Raw genomic sequence first — 26,174 nt, 5'->3', positions numbered from 1 at the left:
AGATAGCTTGCCAATACGGAATAATTAATGTTTGTTTCAAGTTTTAATGTTGCTTCCTACTTTCAGTTGATAAAAACAACCTAATTCTGATTGTTTTTCAAATAATGACAGGAAATCTACTTCCCTCTATATGGAAAGCCCACTCCCTGGTGAAAAATTTCTCAATGGATAGCGACTCCCGTGTAAAATTCCCTTTGTGAAACTCCTCCAGATAATTCTAGCCTCGCTGAAAACTGCACAGGGAAATTTCTTTGGACAGTTCTGCCTGGAAGTTTTCCCTAGCCTACTTTTATTTGAAAAATACTCATTTTTTTATTTCTGATTGTTTCGGAAATCATGCTAGAAATCCCCCTCCATGGAAATTTTTACCGTAAATTCATCTTCTCCGATTGAAATATTCTTCGCAAAGGGGGATTGTAGCCCTCCTTTCTTTTTGTCATTTAAGAAATTCTAATATAAGCTTAAATGAGGCCTTTCCTAATCTTTTAGGGCCATTAGATTGATAAAATTATCCCTTGGGAAAAAAGCAGTAAACACGAATCCGTGATGATTCTTCTTGCAACAATGTACAAAATTCGAAATTTTCGCTGTAATTTTTCTGGAGATCGAGAACTCTTCAGTGAGATACGGTGAACTTGACGGTGTGATTTTTATTGAGGTACTTTTATTTTATTGGGATGTTTTCTCCCTGTTTCGAAAATCACAAAATTTTCTAGGGCTCGCAGCTTTTGATGGGTAAGATTAAACTTCCCGAATTTTATATGCTTTGAATCAGGAAAAAGTAAGTCTTTTTCAAAATAATATTTCAAACTATGGTGCAAAAAATTAAGAAGACTGCTGCCAGTGATGGAAATCAAGAGGACTGCTGCCTAGTCCCCCTATTCTCCTTTGAATTATCTCTGCCTACTCTGTCTGTTAGCTCTTAACCTCATTTTCTGGTTAGAACTTACTGTGCATAGACTTTTTCAAAGAAATCTGGCACATTAGCTTACTTAGCGCAACAAAATCAACAAATTACTATAAAACATTAGGCTAAATGTAAATAGATAGGCGGCGCGTCACTGAGCCGAAGGTGCCAGAGTGGGTTGCCGGCATGCCACCGAAAGTTTTCTACATGCATATGGGTCTTTTATCAACGGCATACCACTAATAAATCGGCACGATGTCGGAATCTACTGGAGATGGCGTGCGTTTAGTAGTGAGGAGAAACTTTTGGAAAAGGGCAACTATTTAGAATATATGTAAAACAGCTATTCTGTAATACATCTTGGGAGATGCTTTTGCTTTATATTGGGTCAATTTAAGTCGGTCTTGCTACAGAGCCATAGTCAAAAAGTATATGACACAGATATGTACGTACCCTATCTTCAAATTGTAAAAAGGGTTGGGTATCGGGGTGCCGTTTGGCTATATATGATGACGTTACAGCGTGATAAAAGCCTGAGAAACTGAGGATAGGCAAGAAAAAGCACCAACTTGATTATTACTAAAAAAAAATTCAGTTAGACATTAGTTTTACATACATTTTATCTGTGTATAAAACTCTTTCCCAGTTCTAAGCAAAAGAAATTAACACAACTGTCGGCGAGTTTAATTCTACTAATATAGGCAACGCTGTTGATACTTGAGCTGCGTTATTGCATGCAATGTTATCCTATTTTTCGCAACTTGCTTGTATGGAAGCAGTAGACGAACCAAAAATAGCAAGCAAAAAATTCTCAGGCAAGACTAGACTAGGATGTAAATTTACTATTTGGAGGTCGTTAATTGTCTTCATATCCCCCAAAGAGGAGTAAACTGACAATATTATAAGACTGAAAAATATTGGCTTAGGTATGCATAGGCTATTATGCTAGGCCTATGTTATATGTATTTTGCAGGCTAGCCTATAATTGTTCCTTCCTCAACTAATTCCCTAGATAAAAGATGAACTTACCGCTCAGTGTGTCTTTAACTTCTTATTCTGAATAAAATCATAATTTAATAGTGTGATGAAATTTAGAAAGGGTAACTAGGCTAAGCTAGCTGGTAAATTTCTAGGTTAATAATTTAGGCTAGCTTTTATGAAAGTGAAAACATTTTTTGATTGCTTTTTTATACTCTTTCATAATTCAGTAATTGCTGATGGGACTAATTGCATCTTGAGCCCTTATAAGGGCCCCAAAGGTAGCCTATTTCATATGAAATATGAAAGAGCATAAAAAGCATCAAATGATGTTTTCACTTTCATCCTAGCTAAATTATATGGCCCACTGCATATTTACCATGAACTTTACCCCTCCACCCCATTAATAGGGTAAGACACCCAGTAGTCGGCCACCTTCCTATTCTCAGGCAGAATGTAACTAACAGGGAACCTGTTAGTTACACAGTTAGATATACAAGTTTTCCCTGTTATTTTATATTTAAATTTTACTTCAATTGCTAATGGAAAGGCAGTGTGATCTAAGAAATTATAACAAAGAAGATGAAAACAGTATTTTCCCTACATAACCTGTTAGTTAACTAACAGGGGAACCAGCTATGTATAAAAACTTTCTAAGCACATTAGCCTAGAGGTAGGTTCCCTGTTAGTTACATTCTGTCCAAGAATAGGCAGATGGCCGAGTACTGGGTGTTTTACCCTATGCAAATAGGCCTACATAGGCCACCCTGAATTAGCCTATTGGTGGCAAAGTTTTGAATTGCAAAATTCAACACTATTTTTGTTGACAGCATTTGAAAAACTTGAAACAGTAGGAAAATGGTTTGAATTAAAAATCAAGTATTTTGCAGGTTAGGCTATAACTTCTTTCCATGGTTACAAAAATGAAATACCTTTTGGGGCCCCTTTAAGGGCTCAAGATGCACCTAGCCCCAGAAGGGATTATTGAATTATGAAAGAGAATACAAAAGGCATCAAATGATGTTTTCACTTTCAGCCTAGCTAAATTATAGGGCAACCTAGAAATTTACCAGCTAGCCTAACTCCAAGATGAGAATTTGAGAGAAACTCTCCAGGAATAGGCCTAGTTGAATATTAAGCTGGAGAGTTTTAAACATGACAATGCTGAAGATAGATGCAATAATTGTAGGGCAATAGTGTTTGAAGTTGCTGATAATGTATTAGGAAAGAAACACTGCTATGAATGTTAGTGAAGATGCTTTATGTTTAATAGATAGGAGGAGGGGCTTGTACAAAAACTATTTGAGTGATAAATCATATAAAAAATAGAAGAATATAAAGAAAGCAAAGAAAGTATATGAGTTAAGGAGGTGTAAAGTGGCCTAGAGCATCGGTGCCCATAAGCTGAATTCCAGGGGGGGCAAACCTCGTCTAATTGGCACTTTTAATACTATATAATAGAAATCTCAGAACAAAAATATAAAAATAAGGCAACACCATTCCGCCTGGGGGGGCGGGAGCCCCCCCCCCCGCCCCCCATATGGGCGCCCATGGCCTAGAGGCCATAGATAAAATTAGGTAAAATTATAGGCTAGTTGACAATATAATTTAGCAAGGATGAATGTAAATACATCACTTGATGCCTTTTTTATGCTCTTTCACAATTCAATATCACAGCTAAATACTAAAATACCATTGATTGCGTTGGCTCGTCCGTTTTTGTGTATTTTTGGTGGATAATTTGTGCAGAAGGGAGCAATAGAAAACAAACAAGAGGCCGAATTGGTACCAGCGGGATTTGAATCCTTAAACTGCTGGGAATAGGTGATTTGAGTATTGCACTTCCCACATTCTGTCTACCTTGAATATTGTCAAGTGAAAAATTAACACGGACGAAGTGAGCCTACTCCATCAAAAAGTGACATTCAAGGATAGACTAAGGTTAATTTAAAAGTTAAACTCACCATCAAAGTATTTCTGGACATTTTAAACATCATAAATATCTAGCTTGCGTGAAGCAGTGTTGCCGACTCATAACAAATTAGAACAGCGTTGCCAGCGCGATGCGGCCAAAGAGACGTTGCGAGAGCCCAAAAAAAGGGACCAATACGTGCGCAACATGTGATGAGAACTTGCATGAGGATTCATGTGCTATGAACTGTGATGGCTGTGGCCTCTGGATATGCATTGACTATCTAGAAATGTCAGAGGCAGAGTACTATCTACTGACTATAATGATGCGACGAGTTGGCTGTGAGTGGAAATGCCCACTTTGCAAAAGTAATCCTCAAGTGGCAAGTGGGGCATCTTTGAACGATATTCAGAAGAACATGGATAAGAATCTCGAACCATTCCGGTCTGCTCTTAGTGCTGTAAAGGAACTGGACACTAAAGTTAAGGATGCAGTGAAAGAAGCGTTTGCCGAACTAAGAGACCAGCTAACCACTGATATCGATAACCACTTTAGTGGTGTTGAAAGTTGGTTGGCTACTATCGAACAGTGCACCTCATTTGACCAGGCAGCAGTTCAGAGATTGGTCGAGTCGGAGATTTAGACATTGAAAAATGATCTTGAGGTGCAGCTTGAAACTAAAGTTAGACACGTGATTGCAGACGAAAGGGACCGGCAGCGCCAAAAGCTTAATATTGTTGTCTTTGGTGTCCCCCCTCAGACAAGTGATGAACTGTACATCAAGAGATACCTTGCGAGTGATTATGGGCTGCCAAATGTGAGCATCTCAAATGTCTGTCGTCTGAGTAATGTGCAAACCCAAGGACAAGCTGCAACCACCAGCACCGGAAACAAGCCTGTTCCTATAATGTTCTTGGTCCCTGATTTTAAGACTAAGAAACAAATCCTTCAAAAGTCTTATGAAAGAAAAAGGTCAGATACGATCCAGTTCCATAATGATGTCTCAAAGACTGACTGCGAGAAAAGAGCAAAATTATACGAGGAGTTGTGGGCTAAACGAGCACAAGGCGAAACCAATTTGGTTATCCGAGGCAACGCTATAGTGCCAAAAAACGTGCTGACTCGTGTAGTCCCGCCGGCTGCACTGGAACTCTAGAAGATATACCAAGTGAAGTAACTTATGTAAATAGTCAGTTAGATGGTAGTGATTTTCAAAATACAGTGTATACAAGTGATAATTATAGTGATGCAAACCCAGAGACTTCTATGTCTTCTTATGGACTTAGTACAGATGCAGGCAACAGTCATTGCAAGAAAATTACTGGACTTAGTGTGGTGTTTAGCAATATTGATTGCCTAACCTCGAAATTTCAGGAGGTCAGATGTGTCCTCTCCGCAAATGAGGCTGATATTTATGCGTTCTGTGAGATTAAACCAAAGCGAACCTCCCTACCCCTGACAGAATCCCAGATACAGATTTCCGGATACAGACTGATGACAAACTTATTAACGGATGGTGGCAGAAGAATAGCCATATATGTACGAGAAATGATTCAGGTAGGCACTATTGATATCAAGTCAGAATATGAGCCATTTGTAGAACAAATTTTGATATCTATTAACCTACCTGGGGGTCCCATTATACTTGGTTGTTTTTACAGAAGTCCCACCCTAACAAGTCTGGAGAACTCACTCTCGGCTATGTGCCGGTCTATTGATGGTGCTGCTCAAAAGTGTAAGAATCTAGTCATAGTCGGCGACTGTAACTTACCTATGATTGAGTGGACTGAGGGGTACGGCCACACAAGTAACGCAGTTACGCAGTCTTTTCTTGACTGCTTAGAAGCAAACTCGCTGTTCCTGGCAGTGACATTCCCGACCAGATATCGAGAGGGACAGAATCCTTCACTCCTTGATCTCGTTTTGGTAAATGATCCTGAGTCACTCATTGATATAGAATTGCAACCCCCATTTGGAAATAGTGATCACATAGCTATAAAAAGCAGATTTTGATTGTACCCACAGACATCAAATCTAACCAGACATGTGTATACAAACTATAATGAAATCAGGCGTGAACTCTGTCAGTGCGATTGGTCATTTGTCAAAACGATGGAGGTAGAGGACACGTGGGAGAAAATGAACAATATGTTGTTAGACACCGTCAGTAGAAATACAACTACCACGTGGAGACGAAAACCGAAAACTCTTCCCTTTATGACCAGAGAAATGAAAAGTGCAAGGAACAAGAAGAAGAAACTGTTGAAGCTCATAAATCAGGACCCCCACAGAATGGACAACCTGGTAAAGTTCAAAGCCGCAAGGAACAAAGTTCGAGCCCTGTCCAGAGAACTGATAGATAAATACAAGGAGGCCATCGCAGCAACCTCAAAAACCAATCCCAAGAAGTTCTGGAAATATGCCTCAGCACATAAGCCTGGTAGACACACGGTTTCGGAGCTGGTTTGTAATGGAGCCCAGTCAAACGACCCCCAAGAAATTGCTGATGCCTTGAACCACCAGTTTACATCAGTCTTCACACCCGCAGACAAAGCCCCCCTGCCAACCCCACCATGCTACGAAATCACCACTCAAATATAACCAATAAGAGTGGATCAGGCTGAGCTCGAATGTCGGCTTAAAAAGCTTAATCCAAATAAGTCTGTTGGGCCTGATGGCATACATCCACGACTCTTAAAGGAAGCTCATTCCCAACTAGCAATACCCCTCTCAAGACTCTTCCAGAAATCTATTGACACTAAAGTCATACCAATGGACTGGAAAGTAGCCCATATCTCGCCAATACATAAAGGAGGAGATAAGAGCAAAGCTTGCAGTTATCGGCCAATCAGTATTATGTCTGCTGTTGGGAAAATCCTAGAGGGTATTGTCAACACTGCCATTCTTAGACATTTGATCACAAATAACCATCTATCAAAACAACAAAATGGTTTCCAATCAGGCAGATCAGTCAAAACCAATCTGATTGACTTATATAATTACATAACTGAGCTCCTCGACCAAGGTCTCCCAGTGGATAGAGTCTTCCTAGACTTTGCTAAAGCCTTTAATAAAGTCTGCCATCAAAGGCTTCATTTGAAACTGATGGCACTTGGACTTCAAGAGGGAGAGGTGGACTGGATCACGTCTTTCCTAAAGGGAAGAAAGCAGCAGGTCAGAGTTTTTGGTGAAGGTGGCAGAGCTTACTACTCCAAAATAGCTGAGGTCTTAAGCGGGGTTCCTCAAGGAACAGTTTTGGGACCTACACTCTTCAATGTATATATTAATGACGCTCCAAGAACCGTTACAAGCAAGCTTAGCCTGTACGCCGACGACTCGAAGCCCATTGGTCCTGTCGGAACTCAGCAAGGTGTGACCTCAATACCGTCAGATCTTGACAGCTTTGGCGAATGGGCCAAGATATGGAGGCTCAAGTTTAATGTCGAAAAGTGCAAGGTTCTCCATTTTGGAAGAAATAACCCCTGATGGCAATACTCGATGTGAGCAAATGCCGGTGTGAGACAGTCACTCTCTGAGAGTCCCTCTGAAAGAGATCTGGGGGTTGTTGTTGACAAAGACCTTAATTTCAACTGCCACACCCGAGCTGCAGTAGCAAAGGCAAACCAAACTCTTGGTCTCATCAAACGTACAATGACAAGTAGATCCCCTGCAATAATCACAAAACTTTACAAGAGCCTGGTGAGACCGAGATTAGAATTTGGAATGTGTGTTGCCACGCCAATTAATAAAACAGACCAGATGGCTCTCGAGTCTGTCCAAAGACAGGTGTCAAAATGCATAAAGGGGCTCAGAGACAAAGAGTATGAATGCCGACTGCAGAGCCTCAAGCTACCAACTCTGATATACTGTCGGCAAAGAGGTGATATGATAATGACCTACAAACTGCTCAAGTCTGACAACAAGGACCTCTTTTAGCCTGCCCAGTTGTCAAGAACCAGGGGTCATTCAACTAAGATTTTTTGGAAGTGTGATAATACAAGTAAGAGTAACCATTTATTCTCCAACCGCATCATAAGCCTCTGGACCTATCTTAGAAAAACGACAGTGAGTTCACCATCCATTGACAGTTTCAAAGCCAATCTCGATAAGGAATGGAAAACTAAACTATGGCTCACGCAATGGGATGAAGCTGATGTCCCGCGGCCCTATCATCACTAACTGGCGTACACTGGACTCGTCCATATCGCTAGCAAGTGCGATTTAAGGTAATTTAAGGTAATATTTTTTAATAGGATAAATTACATTTTGAGCCCTTGATAGGGTCCCAAAAGATAAAACAGTCTGTACTAACCAACAGTTTAAAACATGTTTATAAAAAACTGTCTAGTGAGAAAAAATTGCCGTTTGTAGCTGATCCAGGAATGATCATTGTTATTTTCCTTTTGGCTAAAAAGTTAAATGTTATTTGAATTCAAATTCAAAGAACTTTTAAGGAAAGCCTATAATCTCTTGAAACTGACATCACAGAAAAAACTGATATTGTTTTTGAGGGTTTCTGGCTCTTTTTAAAAACTTCTGCAAATTTGTTTCCATATTAACATTTTAGTTTTTAGATTAATGAAAATAATAATTAAGGCCTGGCTAATATAGATTTTTGGGGTCCAATATATATTTTAGGGTACCAATATAAAACAAAAGCAAAGGCTGATAGCCAACATAATTGTTCAAAGAACAGTCTCAATAGTTTACTGTGTATTCTAAATAATGCAGAAAAGATTTATTTAGAAAAGATTGCACAAAACCAACATACCTATTTTTGGTATGATTGGCAGTCTCATGTTATCTTGGTGCACTCTAGGAGTCTATTAAGTTATGCACTCTGCAACTACTGATTTGTTGTCAGTAGCCTTCTGTTGTTTTCATTTTGTTTTATATTTTTTTTCATAAATACAGTTCAGGAGTTGCATGATCATAAGGTACACCTAAAGCTTATGCTAAATAAAACAGGGGGGCAGGGACACATTTATGTTATTGCTTATTTAACAGTTAAGCTTAGTATTGACAGCAAATATACTTTGACTTCATTTGAATCACCTCTGCTGCTCTCTCCCACATGGTCATACTGAGCTGGTGGCTCCATGCCCAAGAACTGGACAAGCAAAATTACCTGAGAAAATCAGGTGCTGTCTTCTGGATAAGTTGCACATAAAAAAATATTGCCCAATTTTTTTCCTAATAGCTGATAATAATATTGGCCAGCCAATATATCCATTGAATCCTAATAATAGTAATTGCCATTTCTGAATCAGCAACAATTTCTTCTCACTAACCAGTTTTTTAGAATGACATTTTAAAACTTTTGATTATTATTGGCTGTTTTGAGCCCTTTTATCCCTTAAAGACCTCAAAATATAGCATATCCCTGAAACAATCATTGAGTTATACAAAGAGCATAAAAAAAGGGCTCAAGTTATGTGTTTACTTTAATCTTAGCTAAATTATATTGTGAATTACAAATTTACTTAAAATTGCTGAAAATCTGGAAGATGCAGCCAGACAGTAAAATATTTTACTGGAATGTTAATAAATTGAAAGGGAATAGTCTGTCTTGAGTTTTTCCAGTTAAAAAATAGAACAGGGCTACACTTAGTAATAAGGATTGAGTTAAAGAGACATGAAAAGAAAATTTTAAAGAGAGATAGGCAGAATAGCATTATAGTAAAATGTTGTATTTACATGTTGATAAGTTGAGAGAGAATAGTCAATCTGGACTTGTCCCTATTAAAAATAGGAACAGGGCCACAATTAGCAATAAGGACAGGGTAAAAGAGAGATGGGCAAATATTTTGAGAATCTGCTAATATAGAAAAGAATGAAAAAGTTCACTTAGGATATCAAGGAAGATTTATTTTGTTCAGAAGACTTAGTCATTGTACTAAAAAAGATAAAAAAAATAAGTCTATAGGTGCTGATTGTGTGGTAAATGAGTTTTTTTTTAATATGGTGGTGATGAGGTTAGAGATAAGTTACTGAAGATTATTGAGTAGTTTTTAAAAAGGGGGGAGTACCTAGCAATTTTAGAAAACTAATTAAACCCCTGTAAAACAAAGATGGCAAGAGTCAGTGTGGTGATTATAGAGGTATTAAGCTGGTATCTGTAGATAGCAAATTACTTAAAACAATGATGCATTTTAGACTTGGAGATGGCATGGATAAGTTTTTAAGAAAAGAATATTTGTGCTTTAGGAAGAGTAGAGAATGTATCAACCAAAGGTTACCAGGTATCAACCAAAGGTTTTTTTTTTATAGAATGCATTGTTGTAGAAACTTCAAAAAAGGCTCATTTGATTGGAAATTCAAAGGGCTAGTGCCCTTTTTAATAGTTGAAAGTGATTAGAGGGCAACTAACCTGCCTCTCATGCCCACCTTTTCCCCAAACACATCTAATCAAAACTTTTAGATAGCCATTTTATTCAACACAGCTTTAAGTTCTGGAAATTAGGTCTTTGAGGAGTAAATTATGTCTAGGGGGCATATAAGGTTTTTATATAAACTGTTGTCATAGAAACTTCAAAAAGTGCTCTTTTGATTGGAAATTGAAATGGCCAGTGCCCTTTTTAATAGTCAAAAGTGATTGGAAAACATTCAACACCCCTTCCACGCCCACCATTTCCCCAAACACATCCAATAAAGATTTTGAGATAGCCATTTTGTTCCATGTAGTTCAAAGTTCAGGAAATTATACCTTTGAGCAGGACACTCTCTCAATGGTCTTCAGGGCAAGGGTTATAAGTTATGCCCTGGGGGCATACAAGGTTTGTATTGAATTCTTTGTTGTAGAAACTTCTTCAAATTCTTTGTTGTAGGGCTCATTTGATAATAAATTCAAAGGGCTAGTGCCCTTTTTAATAGTCGAATGTGATTGGGGGTAAGTAACCCCCCTCTCATGTCCATCTTTTCCCCAAACACATCCAATAAATATTTTAGATAGCCATTTTATTCAATATAGTTGAAAGTTTTGGAATTTAGGTCTTTAAGGATGACAACCCATCCCCCCCCACACGGCCCTCAGGGCAAGGGTTGTAAGTTATGCCGTGAGGGCATATAAGTTTGTTATTGACAGCGAAGAAACTTCAAACGTGCTCATTCAACTGAAAATTGAAAGGGCTAGTGCCTTTTTTAATAGTTGAAAGTGATTAGAGAGCAACTATTGTGCCTCTCACGCCCACCATTATCCCAAACACATCCAATCAAAATTTTGAGATATCCATTTTGTTCAACATAGTTGAAAGTTCTTGAAATTAGGTCTTTTAGGATGATAAACCCCTCAGTGCAAGGGTTGTAAGTTATGCCCTGGGGGCATAGAAAGTTGTTATAGAAATTTCAAAAAAGGCCCATTTGATTGGAAATTGAAATTGCCCTTTTTAATAGTTGAAAGTGAGTGGAGAGTAATCAACTCCCCTCTTATGCCCACCATTTCCCCAAAAACATTCAATCAAACTTTAGAGATAGCGATTCTGTTCAATGTAGTTGAAAGTTCTTGAAATTATGTGTTTAAGGATGACAAACCCCCCAGAGCCCCATGGGCAAAGGTTGTAAGTTCTGCCCTGGGGGCATATAAGGTTTTTATGGATAGAGTTGCTGTAAAACTTCAAAAGGGGCTCATTCAATTGGAAATTTATAGGGCTAGTGCTTTTGTAATAGTCAAAAATGATTGGAGGGTAACTAACCCCCCTCCTACGCCCACATTTCCTCCAAACACATGCAATCAAAATTTTCAGATAATTATTTTGTTCAACATAGTAGAAAGTTCTGAAAACTGAGTCTTCAAGAATAACACCCCCCCCCACCCAGCACTCAGGGCAAAGGTGGTAAGTTATGCCCTGGGGGCATATAAGATTTTTATTGAAAGTTTTGTTGTAGAAACACATCCAATCAAAATTTTGATATAGCCATTTTGTTTAAAATAGTTGAAAGTTCTGGAAATTTGGTCTTAGAGGATGACAGCCACCCTAACAGACCTTAGGTTAAGGGTTATAATTTATGCCCTGGGGGCATATAAGGTGCTAATAGAAAGTGCTGTTGTTTCCAAAAGGGCTCATTCAATTGGAAATCGAAAGGCCAAGTGCCCTTTTTAATAGTCAAAAGCAATTGGAAGGCTTGACATTTCATAGGCAGCATGCTAGCGCTGCCTAAGTAAAGAACAATGTGGGCACAATGTGTTTTTTTTTTGTTTTTTCTCCATACCCGGGCACTTTGTATAGAAGGAGTTGTCATAGAAAGTTCTAAAAGGGCTCATCTGATTGAAAATTGGAGTGGCTAGTGCCCTTTTTAATAGTCGAAAGTGATTGGAGGGCAACTTGCCCCCCCCCCCCCTTACACCCATTATTCCCCCAAACACATCCAATCAAAATTTTGAGATAGCCATTTTGTTCAGCATAGTTGATTTCCATTTAGAAAATATCTTTTTGAGGAGGAAACTCCCCCACAACCCATGGGGCAAGGGTTTTAAACTATGCCCCGAGGGCATATAAGGTTTTTATAGAAGGCATTGTCATAGAAACTTCAAAAAAGGCTCATTTGATTGGAAATTCAAAGGGCTAGTGCCCTTTTTAATAGTCAAAAGTGATGGGAGGGCAAATAGTTCCCCCCACGCCCATCATTCCCCCAAATACATCCAATAAAAATTTTGAGATAGCCATTTTGTTCAGCACAATTGATTTCCAGATAGAAAATATCTTTTTGTGGAGGACACTCCCCAACAACCCTCGGGGCAAGGGTTTTAAGTTATGCCCTGTGGGCATATAAGGTTTTTATAGAAGGCGTTGTCATAGAAACTTCAAAAAAGGCATTTGATTGGAAATTCAAAGGGCTAGTGCATTTTTTAATAGTCAAAAGTGATTGGAGGGTAACTAACCCCCCTCTTACGCCCACAATTCCTCCAAACACATCCAATCAAAATTTTGATATAGCCAATTTGTTTAACATAGTTGAAAGTTCTGGAAATTCGGTCTTAATGGATGACAAATCACCCTAACAGACCTTAGGTTAAGGGTTGTAATTTATGCCCTGGAGGCATATAAGGTGCTAATAGAAAGTGCTATTGTTTCCATAAGGGCTCATTCAATTGGAAATCGAAAGGCCAAGTGCCCTTTTTAATAGTCAAAAGCAATTGGAAGGCTTGACATTTCATAGGCAGCGCGCTAGTGCTGCCTAAGTAAAGAACAATGTGGGCACAATGTGTTGTTTTTTTGTTGTTTTTTCTCCATACCCGGGCACTTTGTATAGAAGGAGTTGTCATAGAAAGTTCGAAAAGGGCTCATTTGATTGGAATTTGGAGGGCCTATTGCCCTTTTTTATTGATGACAGTGATTTGAGGTCAACCAGCCCCACCCTCTCGCCCATTATTTTCCCAAACACACCCAGTCAAAATTTTGAGATGGCGTTCAGCATAGTTGATTTCCATATAGAAAATGTTTTTTTGAGGAGGATACTCCCCTACAACCCACGGGGCAAGGGTTTTAAACTATGCCCCGAGGGCATATAAGGTTTTTATAGAAGGCATTGTCATAGAAACTTCAAAAAAGGCTCATTTGATTGGAAATTCAAAGGGCTAGTGCCCTTTTTAATAGTCAAAAGTGATTGGAGGGCAAATAGATCCCCCACGCCCATCATTCCCCCAAATAAATCTAATAAAAATTTTGAGATAGTCATTTTGTTCAGCACAGTTGATTTCCAAATAGAAAATATCTTTTTGTGGAGGACACTCCCCAACAACCCTCAGGGCAAGGGTTTTAAGTTATGCCCTGGGGGCATATAAGGTTTTTATAGAAGGCGTTGTCATAGAAACTTCAAAAAAGGCATTTGATTGGAAATTCAAAGGGCTAGTGCATTTTTTAATAGTCAAAAGTGATTGGAGGGTAACTAACCCCCCCTCTTACGCCCACCCTTCCTCCCAACACATCCAATCAAAATTTTCATATAATTATTTTGTTCAACATAGTAGAAAGTTCTGAAAATTAAGTCTTCAAGAATGACACCCCCCCCCCAGCACTCCTGGCAAAGGTTGTAAATTATGCCCTGGGGGCATATAAGATTTTATTAAGTTTTGTTGTAGAAATACATCCAATCAAAATTTTGATATAGCCATTTTGTTTAACATAGTTGAAAGTTCTGGAAATTTGGTCTTAATGGATGACAACCACCCTAACAGACCTTAGGTTAAGGGTTGTAATTTATGCCCTGGAGGCATATAAGGTGTTTATAGAAAGTGTTGTTGTTTCCAAAAGGGCTCATTCGACTGGAAATCGAAAGGCCTAGTACCCTTTTTAATAGTCGAAAGCGCTTGGAAGGCTTGACATTTCATAGGCAGCATGCGAGTGCTGCCTAAGTAAAGAACGCTGTGGGAAAAATGTGTTGTTTTTTTTTGTTTTTTCTCCAACCCCGGGCACTGTGTATAGAAGGTGTTGTCATAGAAAGTTCGAAAAGGGGTCATCTGATTGGAATTTGGAGTGCCTATTGCCCTTTTTTATAGTCGAAAGTGATTGGAGGGCAACTAGCCCCACCCTCAACACCCATCAGTCCCCCAAATACATCCAATCAAAATTTTGAGATAGCCATTTTGTTCAGCGTAGTTGATTTCCATTTAGAAAATATCTTTTTGAGGAGGACACTCCCCCACAACCCACGGGGCAAGGGTTTTAAACTATGCCCTAATGGCATATAAGGTTTTTATAGAAGGCATTGTCTTAGAAACTTCTAAAATGGCTCAATAGATTGGAAATTCAAAGGGCTAGTGCCCTTTTTAATAGTCTAAAGTGATTGGAGGGCAAATAGATCCCCCCACGCCCATCATTCCCCCAAATACATCTCATAAAAATTTTTAGATAGTCATTTTGTTCAGCACAATTGATTTCCAAATAGAAAATATCTTTTTGTGGAGGACACTCCCCAACAACCCTCAGGGCAAGGGTTTTAAGTTATGCCCTGGGGGCATATAAGGTTTTTATAGAAGGCGTTGTCTTAGAAACTTCAAAAAAGGCATTTGATTGGAAATTCAAAGGGCTAGTGCATTTTTTAATAGTCAAAAGTGATTGGAGGGTAACTAACCCCCCCCCCTCTTACGCCCACAATTCCTCCACACACATCCATAAAAAATTTTCAGATAATTATTTTGTTCAACATAGTAGAAAGTTCTGAACATTAAGTCTTCAAGAATGACACCCCCCCAGCACTCCTGGCAAAGGTGGTAAATTATGCCCTGGGGGCATATAAGATTTTATTAAGTTTTGTTGTAGAAACACATCCAATCAAAATTTTGATATAGCCAATTTGTTTAAAATAGTTGAAAGTTCTGGAAATTTGGTCTTAGAGGATGACAACCACCCTAACAGACCTTAGGTTAAGGGTTATAATTTATGCCCTGGGGGCATATAAGGTGTTTATAGAAAGTGTTATTGTTTCCAAAAGGGCTCATTCAATTGGAAATCGAAAGGCCGAGTGCCATTTTTAATAGTCAAAAGCAATTGGAAGGCTTGACATTTCATAGGCAGCGCGCTAGTGCTGCCTAAGTAAAGAACAATGTGGGCACAATGTGTTGTTTTTTTGTTTTTTCTTCATACCCGGGCACTTTGTATAGAAGGAGTTGTCATAGAAAGTTCGAAAAGGGCTCATTTGATTGGAAATTGGAGTGACTAGTGCCCTTTTTAATAGTCGAAAGTGATTGGAGGGCAACTAGCCCTACCCTCTACGCCCATTATTCTCCCAAACACATCCAATCAGAATTTTGAGATAGCCATTTTACTCAGTGCAGTTGATTTCCAGATAGAAAACATCTTTTTCTGGAGGACACTCCCCCACAACCCTCAGGGCAAGGGTTTTAAGTTATGCCCTGGGGGCATATAAGGTTTTTTTAGAAGGCGTTGTCATAGAAACTTCAAAAAAGGCTCATTCAATTGGAAATTCAAAGGCCTAGTGCATTTTTTAATAGTTGAAAGTGATTGGCGGTTAACTAGCCCCCCCCCCCCCACGCCCATCATTCCTCCAAACACATCCAAACAAAATATTGATATAGCCATTTTGTTCAGCATAGTTGATTTCCAGATAGAAAATATCTTTTTGAGGAGGACAGTGCCCCACAACCCTCGGGGCAAGGGTTTTAAGTTATGCCCTGGGGGCATATAAGGTTTTTATAGAAGGCATTGTTGTAGAAACTTCAAAAAAGGCTCATTCAGTTGGAAATTCAAAGGGCTAGTTCCCTTTTTAATAGTCAAAAGTGATTGGAGGGCAACTAGCCCCCCCCCCCCCCCCGCGCCCATAATTCCCCCCAACACATCCAATCTAAATTTTGAGATTGACATTTTGTCCAGCATAGTTGATTTCCAGATAGAAAATATGTTTTTGAGGAGGACACTTCCCCACAACCCTCAGGGTAAGGGCTTTAAGTTATGCCCTGGGGGTATATAAGGTTTTTATAGAAGGCGTTGTTGTAGAAACTTCAAGAAAGGTTCATTCGATTTGAAATTCAAAGGGCTTCTACACTTTTATAATAGTCGAAAGTGATTGGACAGCAACTAGCCCCCCCCCACGCCCATCATTCCCCCAAACACATCCAATCAAAATTTTGATAGCCATTTTGTTCAGCATACTTGATTTCCTGTTAGAAAATATGTTTTAGAGGAGGACACTCCCCTACAACCCTCAGGGCAAGGGTTTTAAGTTATGCCCTGGGGGCATATAAAGTTTTTATAGAAGGCGTTGTCGGAGAAACTTCAAAAAAGGCTCATTCGTTTGGAAATTCAAAGGGCTAGTACCCTTTTTAATAGTTGAAAGTGATTGGATGGCAACTAGCCCCCCCCCCTATGCTCATCATTCCCCCAAACACATCCAATCAAAATTTTTAGATAGCCATTTCGTTTAGCATAGTTGATTTCCAGATAGAAAATATGTTTTTGAGGAGGACACTCCCCCACAACCCTCAGGGCAAGGGTTTTGTGTTATGCCCTGGGGGCATATGAGGTTTTTGTAGAAGGCGTTGTTGTAGAAACTTCAAAACAGGCTCGTTTGATTGGAAATTCAAAGCGCTAGTACCCTTTTTAATAGTTGAAAATGATTGGAGGGCAACTAGCCCCCACACCCATGCCCATCATTCCCCCAAACACATCCAATCAAAATTTTGAGATATCTATTTTGTTCAGCATAGTTGATTTCCAGATAGAAAATTTGTTTTTGAGGTGGACACTCCCCCACAACCCTCAGGGCAAGGGTTTTAAGTTATGCCCTGGGGGCATATAAGGTTTTTATAGCAGGAGTTGTTGTAGAAACTTCAAAACAGGCTCATTCGATTGGAAATTCAAAGGGCTAGTACCCTCTTTAATAGTCAAAAGTGATTTGAGTGCAACTAGCCCCTCCCCCCCCTCACGCGCTTCATTCCCCCAAACACATCCAATCAAAATTTTGAGATAGCCATTTTGTTCAGCGTAGTTGATTTCCAGATAGAAAATATGTTTTTTGAGGAGGACACTCCCCCACCTCCCTCAAGGCAAGTGTTTTAAGTTATGCCCTGGAGGTATATAAGGTTTTTAAAGAAGGCGTTGTCTTAAAAACTTCAATAAAAGTGCATTCGACTGGAAATTCAAAGGGCTAGTGCCCTTTTTAATAGTCGAAAGTGATTGGATCTAGCCCCCCCCCCACGTCCATTATTCCCCCAAACACATCCAATAAAAATTTTGAGATAGCCATTTTGTTCAGGGTAGTTGATTTCCAGATAGAAAACATATATTTAAGGAGGACAATCACCCACAACCCTCAGGGCAAGGATTATAAGTTATGCCATGGGGGCATATAAGGTTTTTATTGAAATCTTTGTTGTAGAAACTTCAAAAAAGACTCATTTAATTTGAAATTCAAAGGACTAGTACCCTTTTTAGTGGTTAAAGTGATTTGAGGGCAAATAACCCCCTCCTATCGCCCACCTTTTCCCAAACCATATCCAATCAAAATTTTTAGATATCCGTTTTATTCAACGTAGTTAAAAGTTTTGGAAATTAGGTCTTTAAGGATGACAACCCCTCCCCCCACAGCCTTCAGGGCAGAGGTTTTAAGTTATGCCCTGGGGGCATATAAAGTTTTTATTGAAAGCGTTCTTGTAGTAACTTCAAAAGGGCTCATTCAATTGGAAATTGAATGGGCTAGTGCCTTTTTTAATAGTTGAAAGTGATGGATAGCGACTGACGCACCTCTCACGCCTACCATTTTCCCAAACACATCCAATCAAAATTTTGAGATATCTATTTTGTTCAACATAGTTGAAAGTTCTGGAAATTAGGTCTTTTAGGATGATAAACCCCTCTGAGCCCTCAGTGCAAGGGTTGTAAGTTATGCCCTGGGGGCAAATAAGGTTTATATAGAAAGTTGTTGTATATGATTTATAGAATAGATTTTAGTCTTCCTCAAATCAAATTTTTATATGTTTAAAAGCTAAATGTTTACTTAAGATTATATCAAAATGCACTGTTTTACTGCCAATTCTCAATAAGGCTTCTGAATTATATCCCAAGAACAGCTAAAAGCGTATTGTTCAGATTTTTTGAGACGTCATTGCCTTTTAAATTTAACAACATCCAAAAACTAAAGATGTGTAAAACCTATTAAAGAAAGCGTACAGCTTTCATTGCGAATGGTATCAAGTTTTCCATTACAAGTCAGCTAGAGGAGTTATGAAACTAAATTAAACAGTACTATTTGTGTCCAGATTTTAAAAGGGTGTATGCTGTTAAAAATTGCTGAAAATTTTTCTCCAGCATACAAATAGCAGGTCAAACTATAAAGTCTTATAAAACGAAAAAAATTTAAGGTATTATTTTATTTTCCCTTAATAGACTTTGTAAATACAAATGAGATAGAAATTAATGAAAAAAACTTGTTCCACAAAATAAGTTTTTCAAAGAAAATTAAAGAAACTCGATTAAACAAAAAATGAGTAAAAATATCATAAAATAGCCCACGTAGTGTGAAACTATCCCAAATCAGCGTTGATAAATAAATGAAACCCAAAACAAACAGAAATTACAATCATTAACCAAGTCAAACTCAAAACGAGCAGAAATTAACATAAGTTGGGCGCAAAACGCCTATGCCTTCACAAGGTCAGAACAAAATTTGTCATTTGCTGAAAAAATACAAACGAAAATGCATTTTCAGTTTAACATACCTATGATGATATTTAGTAATCAAAATGTTGATAATATTTGATTTAGTTTACTCATAAAAGTAAAAACAATTATATTTTTATAACAAGGAAAAACATTTTAAATGACATTCAGCATTGTTAAATGACCGAAACACTTCTTAAAACATTTAGAACATAGTTTTTGAGGTTTGCTTTAACTGGAAGATGGGGTGACTTTAAATGATTTTGCACTGTTATTTTGACCCCCTGTCCTTGTTTTGTTTTCCCTTGTTTTTCCTATAAATTAAAAGCTTAAATGCAACCTATGAAAACTTCCCAAGAATTATTGGGAGTTCTCAGTACTTTTGTGAATCTAATCCTAAGAACATTTGTAAAATATGGCCTTACTTGGCCTTTAACTTAGGACACTCATCCTGTGACAAAGGAAATCCCTTCAGAGTCTTTTCTTGGGCCACCTATGTTTTTAATTGATATTAATCTTTGAATTAGAGCCCTTCGCTTTGTCAACAATAAGTTATGCCCTGGGGGCATAAGAACGTAGTTGATTTAATAGTCAAAAGCGATTGGAGGGTATCTAGCCCCTGGATTCGCCAGTGTTTGGAGACCATATTAAAGGAGTTTGAAAAAGAGAATTGAAGAAAGAATTGGGTGTCAGTTTAGTGGTTGGCCGGTTCTGTAGGGTTTTGGGTTTTGTAGTATCAATTACTAATAAAAGAAAGAAAAGAGAACTTTGCCATCAATTGTTTGCTAAGTGTCTTTCTCATTCCGATTTTCTGATTGCAAAACAGCATTTATGCTTTTCATAAAAATAAACATGTAAATTCTAATTATATTCTTTAAAGGTCTTACTATTTATACATGTTCAAGTTCCCACAACCCTTGCGGTAAGCGTTTTAAGTTATGCCCTGGGGGCACATTTTAACGATGTTAGGATCAAGTACTGTTTATTATTTTTTTCCTTTAGAGCTGGGCACTTCATATGGAAAAGGTCGTCGTAGAAACTTCAAAAGGGGCTCATTTGATTGGAAATTGAGAGTTCTAGTGCCCTTTTTAATAGTCGAAAGCGATTGGAGGGTCACTAGCCCCCCCCCCCCCCCCCCCCAACAAAACCCCAAAAAAATCCCAAAAAAAAATTGATATAGCCAATTTTTACAGGGTAGTTGATTTACAGATAGAAAATATTTTTTTGAGGAGGACACTCCCCCACAACCCCCAGGGCAAGGGTTTTAAGTTATGCCCTGGGGGCATATACGGTTTTTATAGAAAGAGTTGTCATAGAATCTTCAAAAATGGCTCATTCTAATGTAAATTCAAAGGGCTTGTGCCCTTTTTAATAGTCGAAAGTGATTGGAGGGCAACTAGCCCCCCCCCCAATCCACGCCCATCATTACACATCCAATCAAAATTTTGAGATAGCCATTTTGTTCAGCGTAGTTGATTTCCAGATAGAAAATCTGTTTTTGAGGAGGACACTCCCCCACAACCCTCAGGGCAAGGGTTTTAAGTTATGCCCTGGGGGCATATACGGTTTTTAATAAAAGTATTGTTGTAGAAGCTTCAAAAAAGCTCATTCGATTGGAAATTCAAAGGGCTAGTGCCCTTTTTAATAGTCAAAAGTGATTGGAGGGCAACTAGCCCCCCCCCCCTATGCCCATCATTTCCCCAAACAAATCCAATCAAAATTTTGAGATAGCCATTTTGTTCAGAGTAGTTGATTTCCAGATAGAAAATATGTTTTTGAGGAGGACACTCCCCCACAAACCTCGGGGCAAGGGTTTTAAGTTATGCCGCAAGGGCATATAAGAACAATGTTGGCACAATGTACTATTTATTATTTTTTTTCCTTTAGAGCTGGGCACTTCATATGGAAGAGGTTGTCTTAGAAACTTCAAAAGGGGCTCATTCGATTGGAAATTGAGAGTTCTAGTGCCCTTTTTAATAGTCGAAAGTGATTGGAGGGCAACTAGCCCCCGCCCCCAAACACATCTAATCAAAATTTTGAGATAACCATTTTGTTCAGCATAGTTGATTTCCTGATAGAAAATATGTTTTTGAGGAGGACACTCCCCCACAATCCTCAGGGCAAGGGTTTTAAGTTATTCCCTGGTGGCACATAAGGTTTTTATTGAAGGCGTTGTTGTAGAAATTTCAAAAAAAGGCTCATTGGATTGGAAATTAAGAGGGCTAGCGCTCTTTTTAATTGTCGAAACTGATTGGAGGGCTGATAGCCCCCCCCCACCCCTCATTTCCCCAAACTCATCCAATCCAAATCGTAATATATACCTTTTGTTTAGTACAGTTGATTTCCAGATAGAAAATATGTTTTTGAGGAGGACACTCCCCTACAGCCCTCGGGGCAAGGGTTTTAAGTTCTGCCCTGAGGGCATATAAGAACAATGTTGGCACAATGTACTATTTACTATTTTTTTTCTTTTAGAGCTGGGCACTTCATATGGAAGGGGTCGTAGTAGAAACTTCAAAAGCGACTCAATCGATTTCAAATTGAGAGTTCTAGTGCCATTTTTAATAGTCGAAAGTGATTGGAGGGAAACTAGCCCCCCTCCACCCCACGCCCATCAATCCCCCAAACACGTCTAATCAAAATTTTGAGATAGCCATTTTGTTCAGCATAGTTGATTTCCTGATAGAAAATATGTTTTTGAGGAGGATACTCCCCCAGAATCCTCAGGGCAAGGGTTTTAAGTTATTCCCTGGTGGCACATAAGGTTTTTATAGAAGGCGTTGTCGTAGAACTTCAAAAAATGCTCATTTGATTGAAAATTCAAAGGGCTAGTGTCCTTTTTAATAGTCAAAAGTGATTGGAGGGCAACTAGCCCCCCCCCCCCACGCCCATCATTTCCCCAAACACATCCAATCAAAATTTTTAGATAGCTATTTTATTCAACGTAGTTGAAAGTTTTGGAAATTACATCTTTAAGGATGACAACCCCCCCCCCACAGCCCTCAGGGCAAGGGTTGTAAGTTATGCCCTGGGGCCTAGAAAGTTTTTATTGAAAGCGTCGGTGTACAAACTTCAAAAGGGCTCATATCATTCAATTGTAAATTGAAAGGGCTAGTGCCTTTTTTAATAGTTGAAAGTGATTGGATAGTGACTAACGCTCCTCTCACGCCCATCATTTTCCAAAACACATCCATTCAAAATTTTGAGATATCCATTTTGTTCAACGTAGTTGAATGTTTTTGAAATTAGGTCTTTTAGGATGATAACCCCCTCAGAGCCCTCAGTGCAAGGGTTGTAAGTTATGCCCTGGGGGCATATAAGGTTTATATAGAAAGTTGTTGTATAAATTATAGGCAGCACGATCGCGCCTCCTAAGTAAAGAACGGGGACACTTGAGAACGAGACAAGAAACGAGGACTAAGTAAAGAGGACGACACTCCCCCACAACCCTCAGGGCAAGAGTTTTAAGTTATGCCCTGGGGGCACATAAGAACAATGTTGGCAAAATGTATTATTTATTAATTTTTTCCTTTAGAGCAGGGCACTTCATATCGAAGAAGTTGTCGTAGAAACTTAGAAAAGCGCTCATTCAATTGGAAACTGGAGTGGCTTGTGCCCTTTTTAATAGTTGAAAGTGATTAGAAGGCGACTAACACCCCTCTCACGCCCACCATTTCCCCAAACACAGCCAATCAAATATTTTAGATAGCCATGTTGTTTAACTTAGCTGAAAGTTCTGGAAATTTGGTTTTGCAGGGTGACGACCAGCGTAACAGACTATTGTATAAGGATTGTAGTTTTTATCCTGGGCGCATATAGGGTGTTATTTCCAGAAAGCGTTTTCGTTTCACAAAGGTCTCATTTTACAGCAAATCGAAAGGCCTTGTGCCCTTTTTAATATTCGAAAGTGATTGGAAGGCTTGACATTTTTATAGTAAAGATTGATGCGGGTATAATCTATTATTTTTTGTTGTTGTTGTTGTTTAGACCAGGGCACTTCGTATCGAAGGAGTTGTCGTGGGAACTTCGAAAAGGGCTGATTCGATTGAAAATAGAAAGGGCTGATGCCCTTTTTAATAGTCGAAAATGATTTGACGGCAACTAATCCCCCTTCCAATCCCACACTCCCACGCCCACCCTCCCACCCCAAGCCTCCCAATCCAGCTCTTAAAATTTAACCAAATCAAAAGAGCGGAAGTGTATCCAAGCTATCAAAGAAAGTAAACAGATTTTTTTGCGAATGGTATCAAGTTTTCCATTTCAGGTCAACTAGAGGAGGTATGAAACTAAATTAAACAGTACTATTTTTGTCCATATTTTAAAAGGGTGTATTTTGTTAAAAATTGCTGACAATTTTTCTCCAGCATACAAATAGCAGGCCAAACTATAAAGTATTAAAAAACGAAAAGATTAAAAGTATTATTTTCTTTTTCCCTGAAAAGACTGTCAATATAAAACGAACAGAAATTAATTAAAAAAAACTTTTCCCACAAAATAAGTTTTTAAACGAACAGAAATTACAATAATTAACCGAGTCAAACTCAAAACGAGCAGAAATTAACATAAGTTGGGCGCAAAACCCCTATGCCTTCCCATGGTCAGAACAAAATTTACACTTTACTGAAAAAAATACAAATCAATGTGCATTGTCAGCTTAATATACATATACTTATAATTAGTAATCAAAATGTTAATATTATTTGATTTATTAAAGTTATAAAAGTAAAAACATTTAAATTTTTTTCAGTAAAGTGCAAATTTTGTTCTGGCCTTGGGAAGGCATAGGGGTTTTGCACCCAACTTATGTTAGTTTCTGCTCGTTTTGAGTTTGACTCGGTTATTTATTGTAATTTCTGGTCGTTTCCGCTTTCATTTATTTATCTATGCTGATTTGTGGTAGTTTCACGCTGGGTAGATTATTTGATTATATTTTTGCTCATTTTTTGTTTAATGGAGTTCTTTACTTTTCTTTGAAATACTTATTTTGTGGAAAAAGCTTTTTTTTAATTAACTATAAAAAAGACTGTGACAATGTTGACGACATAACATAAACATACAGTAACTGAAACATACAGTAAATATACACTCTGAAAACGTAATAAGTGAAACATACAGTAGCATACCAAACTAACTGAAACATATCTGATATTAATTGAAACATACCGAAAAGTAAGCCTACAAAATAACTGAAAACATATTGGTCACAAATCAGCTAATACAAAAGTGAAAATATTCTCAAAACGGATTGTGAAAAGACCTAGTATAGAGATCTGTAGAGGCTAAACTACTTTTGAAAGACTGGACCGTGGTACTTGCAACTATTTCCGAAGGAACTGAGTTCCAAGTCTTCAACCCTCGGCTAGACAAAGAGTTTTGGCCTAATCTTTTCTGTGAACATGGTGGGTAAATTTTGTGTTGACGGGCACTACTGCATTTTTTAAAAGTGAAAAAGTGGGTTGGAGTGGTATTATCAATGTTCCTAACAATGTGGAATGTATTTATAAGGTCGGCTCTATCACGTCGGAACTGAAGACTAGGCAACTGTATTCTCTGCATTCTCTGGTGGTAAGGTAGATGTCTCAGGTAAGGTATGAGTTTGGTGGCCCTACGTTGCACTCTCTCAACTTTTTCTGTACCTCTCTTATTAAGGGGATACCATACTGATGAGCAATACTCCAGTATTGGACATACAGTGGATACATAAAGTGAAATCAATGAACGAAGATCAAACTTAGAAAATGTACGCTTTAGATGTAGTAATTGGTAATTTGCCTTATTGGTAATTGGTAATTATATATCTGATACATGTTTATCAAATTTGAGACTTGAATCATAGCAAACCCCAAGGTCTCAAACATATTCCACACTTGAAATTGATTTATCATCAACAAAGTAATGATAATGTTGAGGGAGTCTATGCAAATAGTGCACAGCATTGCACTTGGTTTCATTAATGAACGTAGAGTTTGCAGTAAACCACTGGCCCAGAGCAACCAAATCCTCTTGAAGTAAAGAAATTTCATGTTCACTCATGACTGCCCTATAGACTTTCACATCATCTGCAAACATTTTTAAGGTCGAAATCCTAACAACACCTGGCAAGTCATTGATAAAAAGGCAGGAGAGTTCTGGCCCAAGACAACTGCCTTGTGGAACTCCAATTATGACAGACATAGGTGATGACAGAGCATCACCTACTCCAACCTCTTGGGTTGTGTTTAGTTCAGAGAGTTCAGAGTTCATTTTATTAAACAATAAACAAACACAATAAAAGGAAAGAAACCTTCCACATATAATTAAACACAATAAAGAGAAGAAAGGAAAAAAAACGCTACAACATATTTCCCCCGCAGGGCTCCATGGCCCGAAAAAGCACAGAGAAAAAAAGAAAAAAAAACATACCTAAATATCAGTAATACTGATGACAAACTGTCGCCCACCACTCAAAATCTGCCGAAACCAAGCCCGGCGAGATGCTGCACACATGCTAAAAACCACTCAAAACAAAATATCCAACTCGGCCCAGAGACGTCCACCCCATAATAACTAAAAAAAAAAAAAAAAAAAAAAAAACCGAAAGATCATAACATAATAATAATAATAATAATATTACTGTAAACAAATTAAAAAAAAAACAATGTTAAACAATTCATCTAGACATTAAAATATATTTTACAGTTCTTCTGAAGGTACCAAACGAGTGATATTTTCGAGCTGATTCAGGTAGGATATTCCATACCATATGACATGTGATCAGCGGATTAATCTGACCTCACTGATGGAGTAAATGGAATGGTAATGTTGCTTGAATTACGAAGATGATACGTAGACTGATCAGTGACGAAAGATGGAGTAGCTCTTAGGACCGCAGGAACATCCCCATGGAGTTGAAGAAAAGTGAAAGACGCACACGACAAAATGTAAAGTGACTGCAAATCAAGTAAAGGCTTAGGTGCAGAACAATTTGTTTCCTGTATAAGGCTTCTTGCTTTATCATATATCTTAAACTGTGGTTTCAAAAGATAATAAAAAGTTGACATCAATATCGTAGGGCAATAAGAGACGAAAGATTGAACTAAGCAATGAAACAGAATTCTTAGAATCGATTCAGGGAATATATGTTTAAGCTTCCTCAATATTCCAAGACTCCTGGAGATCTTCATTTTAATTAGACCAATATGATTCTTAAAAGAAAGATTTTCATCCAGAAGAATACCTAGAAATCGGACGGACCGATCCTTAGGTCTACTAAGAAAACCCCTAG

General features: G+C 38.3%; 1 protein-coding gene across 1 annotated transcript in view; it reads left to right on the top strand.

Annotated features, from left to right (window-relative positions):
• Positions 1-1,680: 1,680 nt before the first annotated feature.
• LOC148938446 (uncharacterized) overlaps positions 1,681-26,174 on the top strand; it is a gene marked incomplete at its 3' end in the record, with an annotated part of 49,426 nt that continues 24,932 nt past the window's right edge. Inside the window, exon 1 of the mRNA XM_089107785.1 lies at positions 1,681-1,722. The remainder of the gene's footprint in view (positions 1,723-26,174) is intronic.

Source organism: Artemia sp. Qi Xiang Cuo, unplaced genomic scaffold (genome assembly GCF_049724085.1).
Source record: "Artemia sp. Qi Xiang Cuo unplaced genomic scaffold, ASM4972408v1 HiC_scaffold_3279, whole genome shotgun sequence".
NCBI lineage: Eukaryota > Metazoa > Arthropoda > Branchiopoda > Anostraca > Artemiidae > Artemia > Artemia sp. Qi Xiang Cuo.
Note: the sequence above shows the minus strand (reverse complement) of the source record. Positions and strands in the feature narration are given on the sequence as shown.